General features: G+C 44.5%; 1 protein-coding gene across 12 annotated transcripts in view; it reads right to left on the reverse strand.

Moving 5' to 3' along the window:
- ENOX1 (ecto-NOX disulfide-thiol exchanger 1) overlaps positions 1–18976 on the reverse strand; it is a 296456-nt gene that overhangs the window by 195092 nt on the left and 82388 nt on the right. For 2 of the 12 annotated variants that reach the window (XM_083448717.1, XM_083448715.1), the window contains exon 1: positions 14280–14522. The exons of 9 other annotated variants lie outside the window; for them this stretch is intronic. The gene's annotated coding sequence lies outside the window, so the exon portion shown is untranslated. Of the gene's footprint in view, positions 1–14279; positions 14525–18976 lie in introns of those variants that run through there. One more of the 12 variants, XM_083448713.1, reaches the window with a different exon arrangement.

Below are 18976 nucleotides of genomic sequence, written 5' to 3' on the forward strand. Positions count from 1 at the left end.
GAGGTACCACTGTATCCTCTTTTCTAGGCTAAACATACCCAGCTCCTTCCACCTTTCCTCATAAGGCTTTGTTTCCAGACCCCTGATCACTCTCCTCTGCTCACATTCCAATTTGTCAACATCCTTCTTAAATTGTGGTTTGCAATTGGACCCCAAATTTTGTTTGAATATGAAAGTGGGTTTAAAGGCAGGTAAATATAAAAGGAAGACAGGAGTGCCTGGCGTGCTCTGGTCCATGGGGTCACGAAGAGCCGGACATTACTAAACGACTAAACAACAAAACAACAACAAAATATAAAAGAGGAATCATCAAATTTGTTTGAGCTAAATGTGTGTTATTACACAAGTTGGGGGACAGATTCTAATGGAAACCTACAAAGAAGAAGAAGAAGAAGAAGAAGAAGAAGAAGAAGAAGAAGAAGAAGAAGAAGAAGAATATTCAAGAATATTCATGTTCAAATATATAAAAGGATGTCACATAGAGGAGGGAGAAAGGTTGTTTTCTGCAGCTCCAGAGAAGCGGACACGGAGCAATGGATCCAAACTACAAGAAAGAAGATTCCACCTAAACATTAGGAAGAACTTCCTGACAGTAAGAGCTGTTCGACAGTGGAATTTGCTGCCAAGGAGTCTCCTTCTTTGGAGGTCTTTAAGCGGAGGCTTGACAACCATATGTCAGGAGTGCTCTGATGGTGTTTCCTGCTTGGCAGGGGGTTGGACCCGATGGCCCTTGTAGTCTCTTCCAACTCTATGATTCTATGATTCTAAGAAGAGGAGGAGGAGGAGGAGGAGGAGGAGGAGGAGTGTGGACTTGATATCCCACCTTTCACTCCCCTTAAGGAGTCTCAAAGAGGCTAACAATCTCCTTTCCCTTCCTCCCCCACAACAAACACTCTGTGAGGTGAGTGGGGCTGAGAGACTTCAGAGAAGTGTGACTGGCCCAAGGTCACCCAGCAGCTGCATGTGGAGGAGCAGGGAAGCAAACCCAGTTCACCAGATTACAAGTCCACTGCTCTTAACCACTACACCACGCTGGATTGTAAAGCAGTGAATATAGTATGATGGAAGCATCAGGCGGGAACAAGCAGCTATGTCCTGGTTAATAAAACAAAAGACTGTCCTCCAGCTCTAGTGACACTTGGATTTTAAAGGGTTTGCTTACTTAAACTCAGTGCAGAAAAAGCTTGACAGAGAAAGTGCATTATTGTGCCAAGTTCAGCAAGTGTCACTCAGTGAGACTTTCAAAGTGCTTACAGAGAATCAGGCTGTAACCTGCAAATTGGATCGATGCCTCTCTTGGCTGATAAGGCCCCGGAATGTGCGGTCTGCTCATGGAAAGATTTCTAGAATGCACAGTGACAGCGACTCCTAAACTAGTAGTTGTCAGGACCTTGCTCAGGGAACTCTTAGAAAAGAAATCCTTTTGTGAACAGCAAAATCTGGGACCAGCTGAAATGAACAATAATTTCTACAGGGTTTTCCAGTGTGCAGAGTGATTAGCAATATTAGCTTCTCGTGTCATTGAAGTAATGCTGTGAAGTAGGTTGTTTATTTAAAATATATATATATTTATGGACCATCTCTCGTTAAAAAAATCCCAGGGCAGTGTTCAAAATGATTTACAAAAGAGATAAAATACCATTAAAAACAATGCAGGGTGTTAAAAAGCTTAAACCCCTGAATAGGCCTGTCAACACACACAAAAAGTATTCATGAATCTCTGCCGGAAGAATATTCTACAGCATGGGAGTGGTGGCACTTCTAGTTGAGAAATGCATTATATTAATTAACATTATTTTTAATATATTAGTGGCCATGTGATAATTTTAGCTTATAAATTTTATTGTTTAACGTCAACTTGTATATCAAGATGCTTTTATAGCTCTGTTTAGAGTAGGCAATGTCTTGATAATATAAAGGTTTTACGTTTTTTGTATCAATCCAATATTTTCTTTTAATTGTTGGAGGATTCTGTGTACATTGCGGCAGCCGTTGGCTATGTGCAATAAAGTGACTATTAGTTGAGAAATGGGGGTGAGCGAGGTGGTGATGGGGGGGGGTAAGTTACAGTGCTCCTGTGGATTATCGATATCAGTGATCAAGCTGCGGGATAAGGGCTCAGGAAGTATCCTGGACTGAAGTTGTTCAGGGCCTTTTATTGTATATTAATACAAGAACCTTCAACCTGGCCTGGTGACATATGGGCCTATGTTTTAGCAAGGCTGCTACATGCTGCCAGCCATCTGGGGTAGACCATCTGCTGCATCCTGCACTAGCTGGAGCTTCCAGATCAGAGGCAAGGACAGCCCCATACAGATAGGGTTGCCGTATTTCAAACAGCGAATATCTGGGCAGAAAAGGTGTTGAGCTTTTTTGGGCAAAGCTGTTGAGCTGACTCCCATGGCCAGATTATCCTGACCAAGATATGGCTCTAGTTGGGACTGGTAAAAGGCACACTTAGACTAATTTCTTATTTACTATCACCTGTCAAGACTTTTGCGCAAGGAAAACGGCAGGAGGGATAAGTTGTCTTTGTGCAATTATTGATTTATAACTAACGATTTTTGTGGGCTGACAAAGTGGAGAGTAACTCTAGCTGACATTTTGGAAATATGTTAGAGTTAAGTAAAAGTCTAAGCAGGAATCAGGATATGTACAGCTGGTGGGGATTAATGATAAAATGTTTAAATGTTTTAAGTATTGAATTGAAATTAAGAAAAGTATGTGACAAGGGCCCATCACCTCCTGGCAAATAGAAGGGGAAGAAATGGAGGCAGTGAGAGATTTTACTTTCTTGGGCTCCGTGATCACTGCAGATGGTGACAGCAGTCACGAAATTAAAAGACCCCCTGCTTCTTGGGAGAAAAGCAATGACAAACCTAGACAGCATCTTAAAAAGTAGAGACATCACCTTGCCAACAAAGGTCCGTATAGTAAAAGCTATGGTTTTCCCAGTAGTGAGGTATGGAAGTGAGAGCTAGACCATAAAGAAGGCTGATCGCCAAAGAATTGATGCTTTTGAGTTATGGTGCTGGAGGAGACTCTTGAGAGTCCCGTGGACTGCAAGAAAATCAAACCTCTCCATTCTGAAGGAAATCAGCCCTGAGTGCTCACTGGAAGGACAGATCCTGAAGCTGAGGCTCCAATACTTTGGCCACCTCATGAGAAGAGAAGACTCCCTGGAAAAGACCCTGGTTGTGGGAAAGATGGAGGGCACAAGGAGAAGGGGACGACAGAGGAAGAGATGGTTGGATAGTGTTCTCGAAGCTACCAGCATGAGTTTGACCAAACTGCGGGAGGCGGTGGAAGACAGGAGTGCCTGGCATGCTCTGGTCCAGGGGGTCACGAAGAGTCGGACACGACGAAATGACGAAACAACAACATCCTGTGTGTAAGAAATATTTCACTGAGATGTACAACAGATTTTTTAAAAATAGTTCTACTGCATTTTCTTTTAATATACTCTAATTCAAACAATTAGCTCACACAAAATGAATGAATTAAAAAGGAAAAAAACAACTCTTAAGAACATAAAAACCACAACCTCAGGGGGAAGGAACTGCTTGAAAAAATAGTGGAAACTAATGTTTCCCTCCAAGTCAGAAGCTCCAGGAGGTGTTCCATTTGTTTTTATGGTCTATTAAAATAAAAATCAATTCCAGACCATCCAAGTGTCCCTATTTTCCAGGGACGTCCCTGATTTAGAGAAGCCATTCCGGTTTCTTATTTGATCCCACTTTTCCTTGGGATGTCCCTATTTTCATCGGAGCAGTGCTGGAAGGGTACGCAATTATTTTTTCTCTTATACTCTCAACCCCCTCAAGAATATTGTTCTAACAGTTACAAATCCACCACCCCCCCAAAAAAAGCCTAAATGCAAACCTTGCATTGCTGGAAGCCAGTCACCTGGTAGAATGCATGAAAGAAAGTGAATCCATCTGAAGGAACAGAGAGAAAACAAACAAGGACCAACAAAGTGGAAGGAAACGAAGAAGACTTCTCTGAAACCAAGATTAGCTTTGAAAGAGGGCAAATTCACAGAACGAACAAGTGGGGGACATCCCAGAGAAGGCAGTGCTCCAATATTTGTTCATCACCCATCTCACACAAGGGTGTCTTTGTGCATTCTGCAGGGTTTGAGTTTATGTACACAATAGCTGGATATCATATACTATGGAAATGTGTGGTGTAGAGTTATTAACAGGTAACTAATTATGCATTGGAATAAGCAGAAGCAGGGCCAGATTTAGGTTTGAGGAGGCCCTAAGCTGCTGAGGGTAAAGGGGCCCTTTACAGTGGTACCTCAGGTTACAGGCGCTTCAGGTTACAGACTGCGCTAACCCAGAAATAGTACCTTGGGTTAAGAACTTTGCTTCAGGATGAGAACAGAAATCGTGCGGCAGCAGCGCAGTGGCAGCGGCAGCCCCCATTAGCTAAAGTGGTACCTCAGGTTAAGAACAGTTTCAGGTTAAGAACGGACCTCTAGAATGAATTAAGTTCTTAACCTGAGGTACCACTGTATATGTCCAGCTGTCCTCTGTCAACAACAAATTGTCCCTGTTTTTGTGTTGAATATATGCTATACGATAATTTACGGACCTATTAGGTATCTAAAGCCATTTGCAGACGTTGCCATGCAACCAGTCCATGCAGAATGTAGGCATTCTATATATAGAAATGAGCAAACCAGTGATATTTTAGGGAGCAGGCTAGAAGGCAGGTCCCGTTATTTACATCATAGGAGCCATCACAACACAAAACACTGTTGCTGTATGTAGGTTTTATTTTATTTGTTTTTTATCTTATATTTTGGAAATGTACATCCAGGTTTTTTTCCTTTAAATCTTTTGGGGGGCCCCAAGAGAGTGGGGCCCTAAGCTATAGCTTGTTTAGATTATACGCAAATCCAGGATTGGGCATAGGAAATGGTGATTTGGGTGGAACTGCCACAGTTCAGCTGTGCACCAAAGAGCTGAACACAGAGAGATCTGTACTAGAGTCTTACAGAATCTTGCACTTCTTCCCCAGTTTTACTAAATCCAGGAGCAACATTACGTTAGTGTGACTCATGGATCAGTACATCTGGTGACATTATGGGAATAAGGTGACCATTTTGGGGCCAGTATTCAGAATTTTTTGAATTATGGTGCTGGAGGAGACTCTTGAGAGTCCCATGGACTGCAAGAAGATCAAACCTCTCCATTCTGAAGGAAATCAGCCCTGAGTGCTCACTGGAAGGACAGATCCTGAAGCTGAGGCTCCAGTACTTTGGCCACCTCATGAGAAGAGAAGACTCACTGGGAAAAGACCCTGATGTTGGGAAAGATGGAGGGCACAAGGAGAAGGGGACGACAGAGGACGACATGGTGGGACAGTGTTCTCAAAGCTACCAGCATGAGTTTGACCAAACTGTGGGAGGCAGTGGAAGACAGAAGTGCCTCGCGTGCTCTGGTCCATGGGGTCACGAAGAGTCGGACACAACTAAATGCCTAAACAACAACAACATTCAGAATTTGGCATGATGGTTCCCCACCCCCACCCTGCCGCCACCAGAATAAGCATTTGGAATCATGTTAGGGCCAACAGCAGAAAACACAAAGGCAAAACCTCCTGCCTGAATAGGCCTCCAGAAATTGTTTTGATGCATGAGAAGCATATACATGCACAACTGAAAAGGATAAAAGGAATGCCTCCTCAATTATATTCCATATATTCTCTTTGAAATGCCTACGGCACACATCTTAGAGTGCATTTTCAAACATATAACATATCAAAAGAAGTAAGCATTTCTTTCTAGCCATGGCACTTGTCGGCTTTTAGTTCAATGAAACTCAAAATAGTCTTGTGAGTGCACTGATTGGTCTTTCCAATATCAGTAAACTTTCCCGCCCCTTGTAGCAGAAAAATTTCAGGAAGAAGCTCAGCTTTGCATGCATACTTGCATTCATGCTCTCAAGACTGCCTTTGCACAAAAAGTGGTACCTCGGGTTACAGATGCTTCAGGTTACAGACTCCGCTAACCCAGAAATAGTACCTCAGGTTAAGAACTTTGCTTCAGGATGAGAACAGAAATTGCGTGGCGGCGGCAGGAGGCCCCATTAGCTAAAGTGGTACCTCAGGTTAAGAACTGTTTCAGGTTAAGAACAGAACTCCAGAACGAATTAAGTTCTTAACCCGAGGTACCACTGTATTCTGAACAACCACATGCACATTTGTCCAGAGCAAAGACTCCTCTGTTGGGCAAAGTGGGATGTAGCGCTTCCAAGACTTTGAGCCCACAAAACCTCAAAAGCCGTAGTCCAGTCTTTCACCTGACACCCACTGTCATTATGAAAATGTCGAAATCTCCGTTCGACCGAGCTGATAAGGCTCATCTTCGGAATTGCCTCCTGACAATTAATTGATGACCTGATCCTTTGATAAGGCCTCAGGCACGTCTTCCCAGCAGAGCATCAAAACAGCACGCGGCTGCTCAGTGGCAAAACAGAAACTAACATACAGTACAGTTCCACCCCCTCAGAGGCTCGGATGATGCCTTCCTAGAGCAGATTACCAAACATTCAACGTCCCCAATACCTGTTGAAACTCTGCCAAGAATGAAATTTCTCTATTGCCCCACTGACAATTTCATTTCCCAGAAGGTGGGAAAAGCAACAAGGGGGCTTGGTCCTCTTGTGGTGGTGTGGTGTAGTGGTTAAGAGCAGTAGTCTCGTAGTCTGGGGAACCAGGTTCGCATCTCTGCTCCTCCACATGCAGCTGCTGGGTGACCTTGGGCCAGTCACACTTCTCTGAAGTCTCTCAGCCCCACTCACCTCACAGAGTGTTTGTTGTGGGCGAGGAAGGGAAAGGAGAATGTTAGCCGCTTTGAGACTCCTTAAAGGGAGTGAAAGGCGGGATATCAAATCCAAACTTTTCTTCTTCTACTACTAACAGGGAGGAACTGAACAACAAAGTTGAAGTACTCAGAAACTTAGGAGGCATCTCATGATACAGAGGCAAGGGCAAGCTGAGGACATACACTCTGGAGTTTAAGAAGGCTGATTTCAAAAAGCTTAAGGAGCTACACGGTCAGAAATATTCGAAGAGAAGGGAGTGCAAGAAGGATGGGAGTTTCTTAAAAGTGAAATATTGAAGGCACATATGCAGACAATTCCAGTAATAAAAGAAGCGTGGGAGCCACCTAAAGAAACCAGCGAGGCTGTATGATGAGCTGAGATTTAAGAAGGGCATGTATAAGAAATGGAAGAAAGGAGAAATCCCAAAGGAAGAGTGTACATTAGCAGCCAAAAATTGCAAGCAGAAGGTCAGGTGGGCCCAAACTCAGAATAGGCTCAGCAATGCGAGGGGTGGCTTAATCCTCCTGACCTCCCCCCACCCCCGTTGTTCATCTGACCAAACTTATTTTCTCCTATAGAACAGAGATTTTCCTGTTCTGAGATTTTCTTTTATCCCTGGAGAAAGATGTGGAGCAGCAAATGGAAAGATTGAGCAGGACAATGGAAGGGAGGGAAAGGGTTAAGCAGCCCCTTTCCTTGGCCGCTGCTACTTTTCAGGTCTTCCTGCCAGCATCCAAGGCTTATCTTCTGCAAAAGCTCTCTAGAATGATGCATGAGGAGGAGGAAGTGAATTTTATTTTGCCTCTTATAATGTTAAAATGTGGGGTTATCCAAATGAAATTGGTTGGCAAATTAAAAAAAGGATTTCTTCACCGAGCACTTAGTTAACCTGTGGAATTTGCTACCAGAAGAAATAGTGATGGCCGCTGTTAGATGGCTTTAAAGGGGCATGACAGAAATTGACGGAAGGGGAGGAGATGTCTATCAAGGGCTATTAGACATGACAGGTAAATAAGGCCTCGGTGCTCCAAGCCAATGTGCCACTAAATGTCAGTTGCTAGGAGACAAACAGCAGCGGAGGGTTGCTGCCTTCATGCTCTGCTCATAAACCCTCCAAAAACCATCTGGTTGGCTATTGCTGCTAACAGGATGCTGGGCTGGATCTCCAGCAGAGATTTTCTGATTGTCTTCTTTGTTTAAGACATGTCGGGGAGAGAAGGATGCATGCATAACATTTGGCCTTTGTATTGGGGAAGGAAAAAGTTCCAGTCCTTCGGCTGCAAGCCCTTGCTGTGGTTTCCACTGTGGCAACGGTGATGTCAAGGCAGGTTCAATCCGCTGTGGGTTGTTTGAGTCCTCGTGGAATCCAAGTGCTGGCAGCTGCTAAAGATAATTATCCAGGTATCCCTTAGAGAAAAGGTTTCCAGTTGACATATGCAATCAATTCCTGCCTTGGGGACAAGAAAATATTACACCATCCTCATTACAGATACGACTGAGTCATTCCGTTACTTCTGCATCTAAACACCGTTATCTGCTTATTCTAAGAGGCGCACAAGCGAAGAGAGGTTTAAACACGTACACAAGCATTGCTCCAAAGGGGGGAGGGACACACAGCTTGAATGGTATTAGTTGCTACATCACTTGCTTGAAAGGCTCACTGCCTGGGTCAAGCAATGCTCACTGGCTGCTCAGACAGAAAGCACACCAACTTGCATGCTAATGGGTCCCAGTGACAAGGACTCATCGGATGTCACAGCTTTGCCTACAGCATGCTGTTCATTTTTCTTATCTGAGTGACCTCTCCTTTGAAATGACGGATGAAATGCCTGCGAATTAGCATCTCTGCTGCTGGGCACTTGCCACCAAGGTGGCACTCGCAGGAGTGCCTGTCTTGAAATTCAAGTGGAACGCAGTGGAACACATCCAGGAGGAACGCACAGCGACGTTATGAAGGTTATTTGCAGGCTTCTGTATTTGCTAAGTCAAGTCAGACCTCACTTCTATTAGCCATGGGTCATGAGGGACTCCCAGCTGTTCCAACTGGGAACAGAATTCAGATTCCTGAGAGCCTCAGCTTTTTCTTTCTTTTAAAATCAAGTACAGTGGTACCTCAGGTTACAGACTCCGCTAACCCAGAAATAGTACCTCAGGTTAAGAACTTTGCTTCAGGATGAGAACAGAAATCGCGCGGTGGCGGCAGCGGGAGGCCCCATTAGCTAAAGTGGTGCTTCAGGTTAAGAACAGTTTCAGGTTAAGAACGGACCTCCAGAACGAATTAAGTTCTTAACCTGAGTTACCACTGTATCTATCCCAGTGTATATTTGCTGATAGAATGGATAGATCAGGCATAGGCAACCTCGGCCCTCCAGATGTTTTGGGACTACAATTCCCATCATCCTTGACCACTGGTCCTGTTAGCTAGGGATCATGGGAGTTGTAGTCCCAAAACATCTGGAGGGCCGAGTTTGCCTATGCCTGATCTATCCATTCTAGCAGCAAATATACACTTGAAAATGTATGGGCAATATCAGTTGAATTTGAGCATTATGTATTTAAAAAACAGATCACAAAATGTAGTTAATTTTGTAGCTGTGCTACAAAATATTTGCCATAGAATAGAAACAGCTTTATTTGGTCATAGTGCAAAACAGGACTGCGATAAGGAAGAAAGCCTTATTTCTGGCTTAAGCATCCACCTTGGTTCCCTTCAGAAACAATCTGACAGCCGTTCCTCTCACCATATTGCAGCTATTTAATCTTGCTTAACATTTTCACTGCTGTCTCGCATAAAAAAGAAAGCTACTCTCTATGCGCCGGGAAAGAGAGATGCAGAATTTTCTTCCAGTGCCTCAGTGCCATGAATTATCTGTTTCACACAAAGCCATTTCCCATTATGCTAAAGCAGACTCTCAAACAGTTTTAGTGTGAAAAAACAATTAAGAAAAGAAAACACATAGTCCACCATTCTGACAATCATATTTGCCTCAGGCTAATAGGTAAACCAATAAAATTTGGTTGGGTTTTTAAATATTCATAGCCATTCACATAAACGCAGCTGGATCCCACGGGGCCATAGCCTAGTGACAGAAAACAACTTTGGTCTGCAGCAGGCTCTGGATTCAATCCGTGGCATTGGCAATTTTTAAAAAAGTAAGGCTAAAAAGAAGCTTTCCCTCCCTTTCCTTTAGGAGGTGAAAGTTCAAATGGTAGAGCTCATGTTTATGTATATACAAAAAGCTAGGTGTTAATCTAGGTGCAAGACCAGCTACCGTGTTGCAGAGTTGACATATTTTAAACCATCCTGGAGTGAACCAAGCTTTTTATCATTTCTTTTTCCACAGCTTAAGTATCAATTTCCAATGAATGCGGAATGGAAATATATTCGGTTACAAACATCTGCCGGCGTCTATTTACAGCCCATTTGCTTTGGGTGATTCTATTCTGTTGGAGAGATTATTGGATCCTTACAGAAAACAAAACTACAGTCTGTAAATGTCCAATGGACATTGGTAAGGAACTTAGAGAAATGTGGAACAGAGAATTAGGAGGTGTTATACAGCCCAAACAATGGCAAATTGCTTCAGAATATTCCCATGGGCCTGAAATTGAGATTAATTCATCAAAAAATAATATTTTGAGTATATTGAACTCCGCAGTGCTTGCATAGGACGTAAGCTGTAGCACTGAGGATTCCTCTTCGAGGCACATGATGCAATAAATTGCTTTTGGTCTGACGTTGTTTTACACAGCAATTTGGTATTTTATTTGCATATGTTTGCATACTTTTAAACTGTATCTCTGCAATATGAGCATTAGCAGGTGGGCAACGAAAGTGGATTTTGTAAACCATTATGGTGGCCAATTCCCCAAGGATATGCTTGATGAGAAGCTGGCTTTAAGCACGAGGCCCGTTGGCAGATTAATTCTGTGTTACAAAGATGCCTGCAAACTTGACATGGAGGCTGGGGATCCCTTGCAGATGACTGAATCCAAGCACCTTCAGCTGCCCCAGCTGCAACAAAACATGTCTCTCCTGTACAGCCACAGTAGGCTCTGCAAGTCACCAATGGTTTGTCTTCCAAGATAGAGAGATGATAACCTATGGTGGCCAAGAGATTTATACTTTTGAGCCTGGGAGGATGAATGTTGTTGTTTAGTCGTTTAGTTGTGTCCGCCTCTTCGTGACCCCATGAACCAGAGCACGCCAGGCACTCCTGTCTTCCACTGCCTCCCGTAGTTTGGTCAAACTCATGCTGGTAGCTTCGAGAACACTATCCAACCATCTCATCCTCTGTCGTCCCCTTCTCCTTGTTCCCTCCATCTTTCCCAACATCAGGGTCTTTTCCAGGGAGTCTTCTCTTCTCATGAGGTGGCCAAAGTATTGGAGCCTCAGCTTCAGGATCTGTCCTTCCAGTGAGCACTCAGGGCTGATTTCCTTCAGAATGGAGAGGTTGGCTCTTCTTGCCCATCATCTATTACAGAACGGCCTGGGGGCCTCACAGCCCTGGCTGCATCCAATATACAGGCGTCGGTTTCATGTGGATCCCTATTTGGATATCTAGAGGGCTTATATTAACTTAACTGTTTAATTCAAGATGTGTGCACTGATGTTAACTGTATCAGTAATACGAACGGATAGTGGTCTGTTAGTAGTAATTCTACATGTGTACCATCTTGGAAGGAAAGTGATTCTTAGCAGGAGTATGCTTTGTAGCGGGGATAGCAAAAAGGGGGTGCCCCCCTCTGTGTTATATTGTGATATCCAGCAATCAGAAGAGCTATGGCACACCAAAAGAGTCGATTTAAGGATATTTGCAAACGTAATCCACGAGGTTTTGACACAGATTTCACTGAGCAGGGAAGTCTTGGTTACTGGGACATCACAAACCCTGGGGCAGCACACAAAACCATGACTGTTTGTTTCTACAGCTCTGGGACAAGTTTGAAGACAAGAACGTAAGTGCCTCTTATGATTTATCCACAGGAATTATAGAGGTGGCTTTCTTACGGCAAGCCTTTAAGTCCGGGTTCAGCCTCTTTGTTCACCAGAGGAAATGAAGCTGAAACCAATAAAACCTTCCAGAAGGGACAGTGCAGATTCATCATTCCACAAAGATGGATAAATGCCAACACATTTCTCACTGCTGTGAAACCAGTTCCGGATATTATATCTATGGGGGAAAGCACTTTATATAAAAAATGAAATTGTTCACATTTCTCATTTCCCTCATATTCTACATATTGTTCTTATATTTTATCTTCTCTTCCCACCTCCAGTTCTTCTTAAGTTCTGTTCCTGATGAATGCAAAACTGTTGCTGCATGTAACGAAAGAGATGGAAACCAGCCTTTGTGGGGTTGGTAGATTGACATGCTGATGTCCCTCCCCCAGCCACTAAACAGATGTCAAAGGAAGGGCTGGGCGTACCTTTTCCAGATGGTTTCTTAAGAGCCATCTTGCTACTGTCTTAATGTGTCCCAATTAAAATCAGCCGCAAAATGAACCACTTAAATGCAAAATAGATTTCACACTACTCCAAACATGTTAAAATAGTTAAAAGAAAGGTTCTTATTTACTGCTGAATGGTAAAGGTAAAGGTAAAGGTACCCCTGCCCGTACGGGCCAGTCTTGACAGACTCTAGGGTTGTGCGCCCATCTCACTCAAGAGGCCGGGGGCCAGCGCTGTCCGGAGACACTTCCGGGTCACGTGGCCAGCGTGACATCGCTGCTCTGGTGAGTCAGAATGGCACACGGAAACGCCGTTTACCTTCCCGCTAGTAAGCGGTCCCTATTTATCTACTTGCACCCGGGAGTGCTTTCGAACTGCTAGGTTGGCAGGCGCTGGGACCGAACAACGGGAGCGCACCCTGCCACGGGGATTCGAACCACCGACCTTTCGATCGGCAAGCCCTAGGTGCTGAGGCTTTTACCCACTGCGCCACCCACGTCCCTGAATGGTACAAGTGGCCTAATTCAGAACCTACACTACTATTCATTTTTGAACCACTACTGTTCATTTTACAATCACAAGCAAGTTACAGTCATACCTCAGGTTAAATATGCTTCGAGTTGAGCACGTTCGAGTTGCGCTCCGCGGCAACCCGGAAGTAACGGCGGAGCACGTTACTTCTGGCTTTCGACGCTTGCGCATGCGCAGACGCTCAAAATGACGTCACGCTCATGCGCAGAAGCGTCGAAAAGCAATACATGCGTGCGCAGATGTGCCATCGCTAGATACGTTTACTCTAGATGCGAACGGGGCTCCGGAACGGATCCCGTTCGTATCTAGAGGTACCACTGTATTAGGCTTGATGTTACTATTTTTAAAAGGGGAACAGAATCATTGGCTGATCAAAAGATCACACCATGGTAGTAATCTAGGTCAGAATGAAGAGGAAGAGGAAGAGGAAGGGGAAGGGGAAGAGGAAGAAGAAGAAGAAGAAGAAGAAGAAGAAGAAGAAGAAGAAGAAGAAGAAGAAGAATTTGTAGCCCACCCATCTGACTGGGTTGCCCCAGCCACTCTGGGCAGCTTCCAGCATATATAAAAACATAACAAAACACTGAATCTTTAAAAGCTTCCCTATATAGGGCTGCCTTCAGATGTTTCCTAAATGTTATATAATTACTCATCTCCTTGACATACAAAATGTCATATGGTCATACACTACTTCTCTACTCCCTGGGTGACCAATAGCTGATGTGTCTCTGTCTTGTCTACCTTAGGTGGCCATTGTGAGCATGAAGGGGAATAACTCCCCATAAATGTCTGTGAGCCCCGTGGAGAAAAGGTGGGACACAAATGGGATGGATTTGTTATCTCAAGAGAGAGGAAGAAGACCCCCTGTTGGTCCTCCATGAACCTTCAGGAGCTTCAGATACCTGCTTGTCCTAGCTCTGTCAGACAAGGGATGTCGAGAGAAAGGAATTAACTCTTTATAGTGAAAAGTAACAAGTAGAGACATCACCTTGCCAACAAAGGTCCATATAGTAAAAGCTATGGTTTTCCCAGTAGTGATGTATGGAAGTGAGAGCTGATCGCTGAAGAATTGACGCTTTTGAATTATGGTGCTGGAGGAGACTCTTGAGAGTCCCATGGACTGCAAGAAGATCAAACGCATCCATTCTTAAGGAAATCAGCCCAGAGTGCTCACTGGAAGGACAGATCGTGAAGCTGAGGCTCCAATACTTTGGCCACCTCATGAGAAGAGAAGACTCACTGGAAAAGACCCTGATGTTGGGAAAGATGGAGGGCACAAGAAGAAGGGGACGACAGAGGACGAGATGGTTGGATAGTGTTCTCGAAGCTACAAACATGAATCTGACCAAACTGCGGGTGGCAGTGGAAGACAGGAGTGCCTGGCGTGCTCTGGTCCATGGGGTCACGAAGAGTCGGACACGACTGAACGACTAAACAACAACAACAGTGAAAAGTACACTTACAAGTCAGGGAAAGGCGTGAGTCTATCAGTCCTACGTCTCTCAGCTACCCCTAGATAATCATCTGATGAGGCAGTCGCAGCAACAGAGAGGACATCATCCCAACCTCAGCTTCTGCTCGCTTCTGCTCCTCCCTCTTCAAGATCCCTTCTTCTATGTCAGTCTCCAACCCTGCTTCTCCTGGTGCCCTCTTCTCAATATCCAGCCACCGCTCTTCAGTGTCCAGCCAGCCCCTCACACTGTGGTAGACTTGACTGCTGCTTTAAGACAAACCCACAGAGGGCCTCCAGCCTGGGAAGTTTTTTCACTATTTCTGGGAAACCCACAAAGTGAAGAACAACAGCTGAAAAGGGAGTTTTTAGTGATGTAACATCTCAGAAATGCTTATGCAACGAATTGCTGCTGTTAAGGGCTACTGGAGGATTCTTTGTCCCCAATCCTCTAAGGAAAAGAGTCAAAGGTCCACTTAAGAGGTGCATGAGGTTCTCATGTGAAAATCTTATTAAAAGGGGGCTGTGGAAGAGCATGCCAATACTTTCATATGTGCAGGAGACCTTCCTGTTGAGTCTGGTCGTTGTTTGCTAAACATTACTCTTGTGTTCACCCTGCTGTGTTCAGCTGAATTAGCGTGGAAAATAAAAGAGGTGCAGCTGTTTGGATAATATAGCTATCCAAACTGAAATGTGGGTGTGAGAACTCAGAGGAAGCTGTAATACTTTTTGGCTATTTGCATTAGCAGGAAGAGAAAGGGTAACAGCAGTCACCAGAAGGCACCAAACTTCAAAAAGCAGCTGCTTTCAAAAATAATAATAATTAACAAGATTTTTAATCCAATTACATGACCAGGTCTGGGAATTACCAGGGTTTTTACACTGCTGCTATTGTGTGAAATATTAGTTGAGCTGTCTGAGAGAGGATTTAATTATCATAGTTAGCCGTATGGGCTTTTGCATCCAAATCTGAAAAGTAGCCAACAGATTAGAAAACCAGATGTACTGAGGGAAGCCTTTCTGGATATTTGTATCTTGTATGGGACAATGGTGTGTGTACCTTTATGCCAACAGTTCTTTTAATCAGCTTGTATATGAATTAGAGGACAGTTAAATTTGGATAGTAGTCCAGCTGCAAAGTGTTTTTTTAAAAGTTAAGAATGTTTAAAAACAGCCAATCTTGTCAGTGTTGTCCTTCCGTCACATGCCTCAAGAATAATTCTATCTTGGTTTTAATTATTATAGGAAGAAGATTATTTCATTTTATTCCTAGACTGCCCTTCAGGCAGTGAGAGCAAAACTTGGCACTCCAGCAGTTTTGGGACTACAATTCCCATCATTCCTGACCACTGGTCCTATTAGCTAGGGATGATGGAAGGCTTCAGCTATATACCGTATTTTTCGCTCTATAAGACGCACCAGACCACAAGACGCACCTAGTTTTTGGAGGAGGAAAACAAGAAAAAAAATATTCTGAATCTCAGAAGCCAGAACAGCAAGAGGGATCGCTGCGCAGTGAAAGCAACAATCCCTCTTGCTGTTCTGGCTTCTGGGATAGCTGTGCAGCCTGCATTCACTCCATAAGATGCACACACATTTCCCCTTACTTTTCAGGAGGGGAAAAGTGAGTCTTATAGAGCAAAAAATACGGTAGGTCTCAGGGCAGTATATTTATTTATTCATTTGCCTCATTCTAGACAGCAGTCTGTTCAAAAAAGATTAACACACAAAAAGGCATAACATACAAAAAATACATCTCAATAAAACCATTCAATGAACAAACGCCGCAGAAAAAGCAACAAAAAGGTCAGCAGCAGCAAGAACATTTCATCCAATAGGCTATCAACCAGAATTCATCAGTTCTGAATTCATCAAATCCGTGGGAGAGGAGAGAAATTTTAAAGTGTATAAATAATCATATCAAATCCAGATGCAACAATTTAAAAATCGAATTAAAATATATTACACCGCAGAATGAGAACATCTTGGAATCAGGTAAGGCCCAAAGCTTAGGAGACCATCTGTTCTGCATGCAGGATTGAGCCCGGCCTGAAATCCTGGACAGCCTCTTCCATTCAATGTAGTAAGCTAGATGGCCCCAACTCAGTCTGAGATAGCTTCCTATGGTAGTCATTCAGCCTTGTTGTCCTGTTCATCCCCAAAGACCGGGGTGGGTGCACAGAGCACACCTTCCATTGCCATTGAAATGTAAGTACAATGGTACCTCTGGATGCGAACGAGATCCGTTCCAGAGCCCCATTCGCATCCTGAGTAGAATGCAATCCGCGGCCACGCATGCGCGGGTCGAGATATGCCACTTCTGTGCATGACGTCATTTTGAGCGTCTGCGCATGCGCAAGTGGCGAAACCCGGAAGTAATGTGTTCCGTTACTTCCAGGTCGCCGCGGAGCATAACCTGAAAATGCTCAACCTGAAGCATATTTAACCCGAGGTATGACTGTACTGGTAGGGACAACCTTATTTCCAATCGAAGGGATTAGGGTGCCACTATTAAGCTATCTGATACCGAGTAAGTCCTTTAGTTCATCTGCCTCAATAATTTCAGAAAGGGATCTCTCCCAGCCCTGCCTGTAGATCACAGGGATTGGATCTGGGACCTTCTACTTGTGAAATATGTCCCCTACTAATAAATTATGCCCCCTCCCCTACTGTGAGGCAAGCCCAATATTATTTTTTTAATCAATTTTGATTCTTTCTACCTGATGCCAATACCAATGGGATCACAAAATATTGTATTTTTCAATTTAAGTGTGTCTCAGTTCTATCCAAAGCAGTATGGAATCCGTTTCTGCCTCTTGACTTTTTCAAAATGGTGACTGGGATACATATCCTTATCAAAACAAAAACAAATATAGAAAAACCACAGGCCTGCATAGAAGAGCGCTGCAAAAGCCCCCCCCCCCCCAATAACTGGACTTTGTGCTTAAGTATGGTTTCTCATTTCTAAACAGATGAAATCCTTGTCATGGAAAAGACCTTTTGAGAAATGATTTTTTTTTCCCCGAGGGAAATGTGGCCTGCAATGCAAGACACACCAGAACTCCACCAGAAGATCACATCAAGGGAAGCTGCTGAACACGAAATGCTTATTTCCACAGGACCATTTTAAAAGGCCTTAAAAAACCAAGACATGCAGAGAAAACATTGCAGCCAGAACACAATTCTGCTGGAATTTTATTACTCAGTCCCCACCCCGCCCCTTTATCGCAAAGGGCAGAACAAGAAATATCTGAAACTTCCCTTTCTTTACTTCCCTGATGATTCCACTATAATGAGGTTTCAGTATATACCCGTTATGTCTCAACAAGGTCAGCTCAGGGCTTTGAACATCTCCGCTATTAAAATTCAGTCTGCAGAACTGTGGGAGGTGTGGAATGAATTCACAGCCAGCGAATGTTTCCTGTTGTCTGTAGAAGTACCCACAGAGTGGACAGCTCTTCACATTCATCAAAATTTTGACCCTTTGGGAATTCAGCCAGATTATTGCGTGTTGAGTCCCACAATGCCACCCCCAAAAAATTCACACTTCACACATCAATTTTTGTTTAAGGTTTTTGGCATAATTTTGGCCACAACTTTATTCAAAATACAAAAAATGTGAGTGGTTGCTTAGGCATTGGTTATGACTATCTGTCCGTGCCCTCAGGGACAGAGCTGGCCTTCCGGACACCAACGGAAACCAGCGTGGGAAACAAGTATTGGGTGAGAAAATGAAGCTGGGCATCAGTCCCTCACTTCTCACCCTTATGTTCCTGTGGGGCTTGCACGGCCCAAAATCCGCTGCCAGGGACAGGACAAAAAGAATGGCAAGCCCCTGGATTCCTTTAACGGAATTCCCTTTCCGCATCATTTGGAGGGGTAGGCACTTACCCCTCCAAGCACCAATTTAACCAATGCCTAACCGCCAACCTTACAAGTTGTGACGATTTGCTACGCAGTAGGCAAAAACCAAATGGCACCAGCCAATCAGCCAGATGGCAAAATTCCTACCAGGCCCCCGCACCAAGGCGGACGACCCCATGACAGGCATAGCAAGGTCAAGCGATCAGAAAAAAAAAAAACACCACCCTATTAAAGGGAGGGAGGGCGGGTGATCCGGTGCAAAACGGCCAAGAGGACGTCCGACGTCTGGCCCCTGTATTTAAAGACTCTGACCCCTCCTCCAAATTGGCAACAATCAAAACTCCCCAGCAACCCAAATTTAACCATTTAAAGACTTGGGTTCCTCACCAAATCTGCCAAGTCACGGCAGGGTGGCTTGTTCCCCCAACCGCAACACGTGCTCTCTGTTAGGGAGAACACGCTCTCTGAAGCCAGATGGTGCCCTGACAAAGGGGTCCATTGCAAAAGCTGGGACATGAGGGACACAGTAAGGCCAGTAAATGGGTGCATGTGGTGTGGCCAAGACCACAGTAATACTAGAGCAGGGGTCGGCAAACTATGGCCCGGGGGCTGGATGTGGCCCACCAGGCTCGTAAATCTGGCCCGCGGACCCTGCCGCCCGCCTGGTCAGTCCCTGCGCTGAGCTAAACCAACACGACACAGCGTTTCCTTGCAAAGAAGCCACGGACGCCTCGCCGTCCAGGGACTGGTTTCCATGGCGCTGGCATGGCTTCGGATTGGCTGCAGGAAGCCTTGCCGCCTGTGCACTGAGGTAAGCCTGGTGTGGCCATGGATGGAGAGGCCAGC

This window comes from Podarcis tiliguerta (genome assembly GCF_965153285.1).
Source record: "Podarcis tiliguerta genome assembly, chromosome: 7".
NCBI classification, from domain to species: domain Eukaryota; kingdom Metazoa; phylum Chordata; class Lepidosauria; order Squamata; family Lacertidae; genus Podarcis; species Podarcis tiliguerta.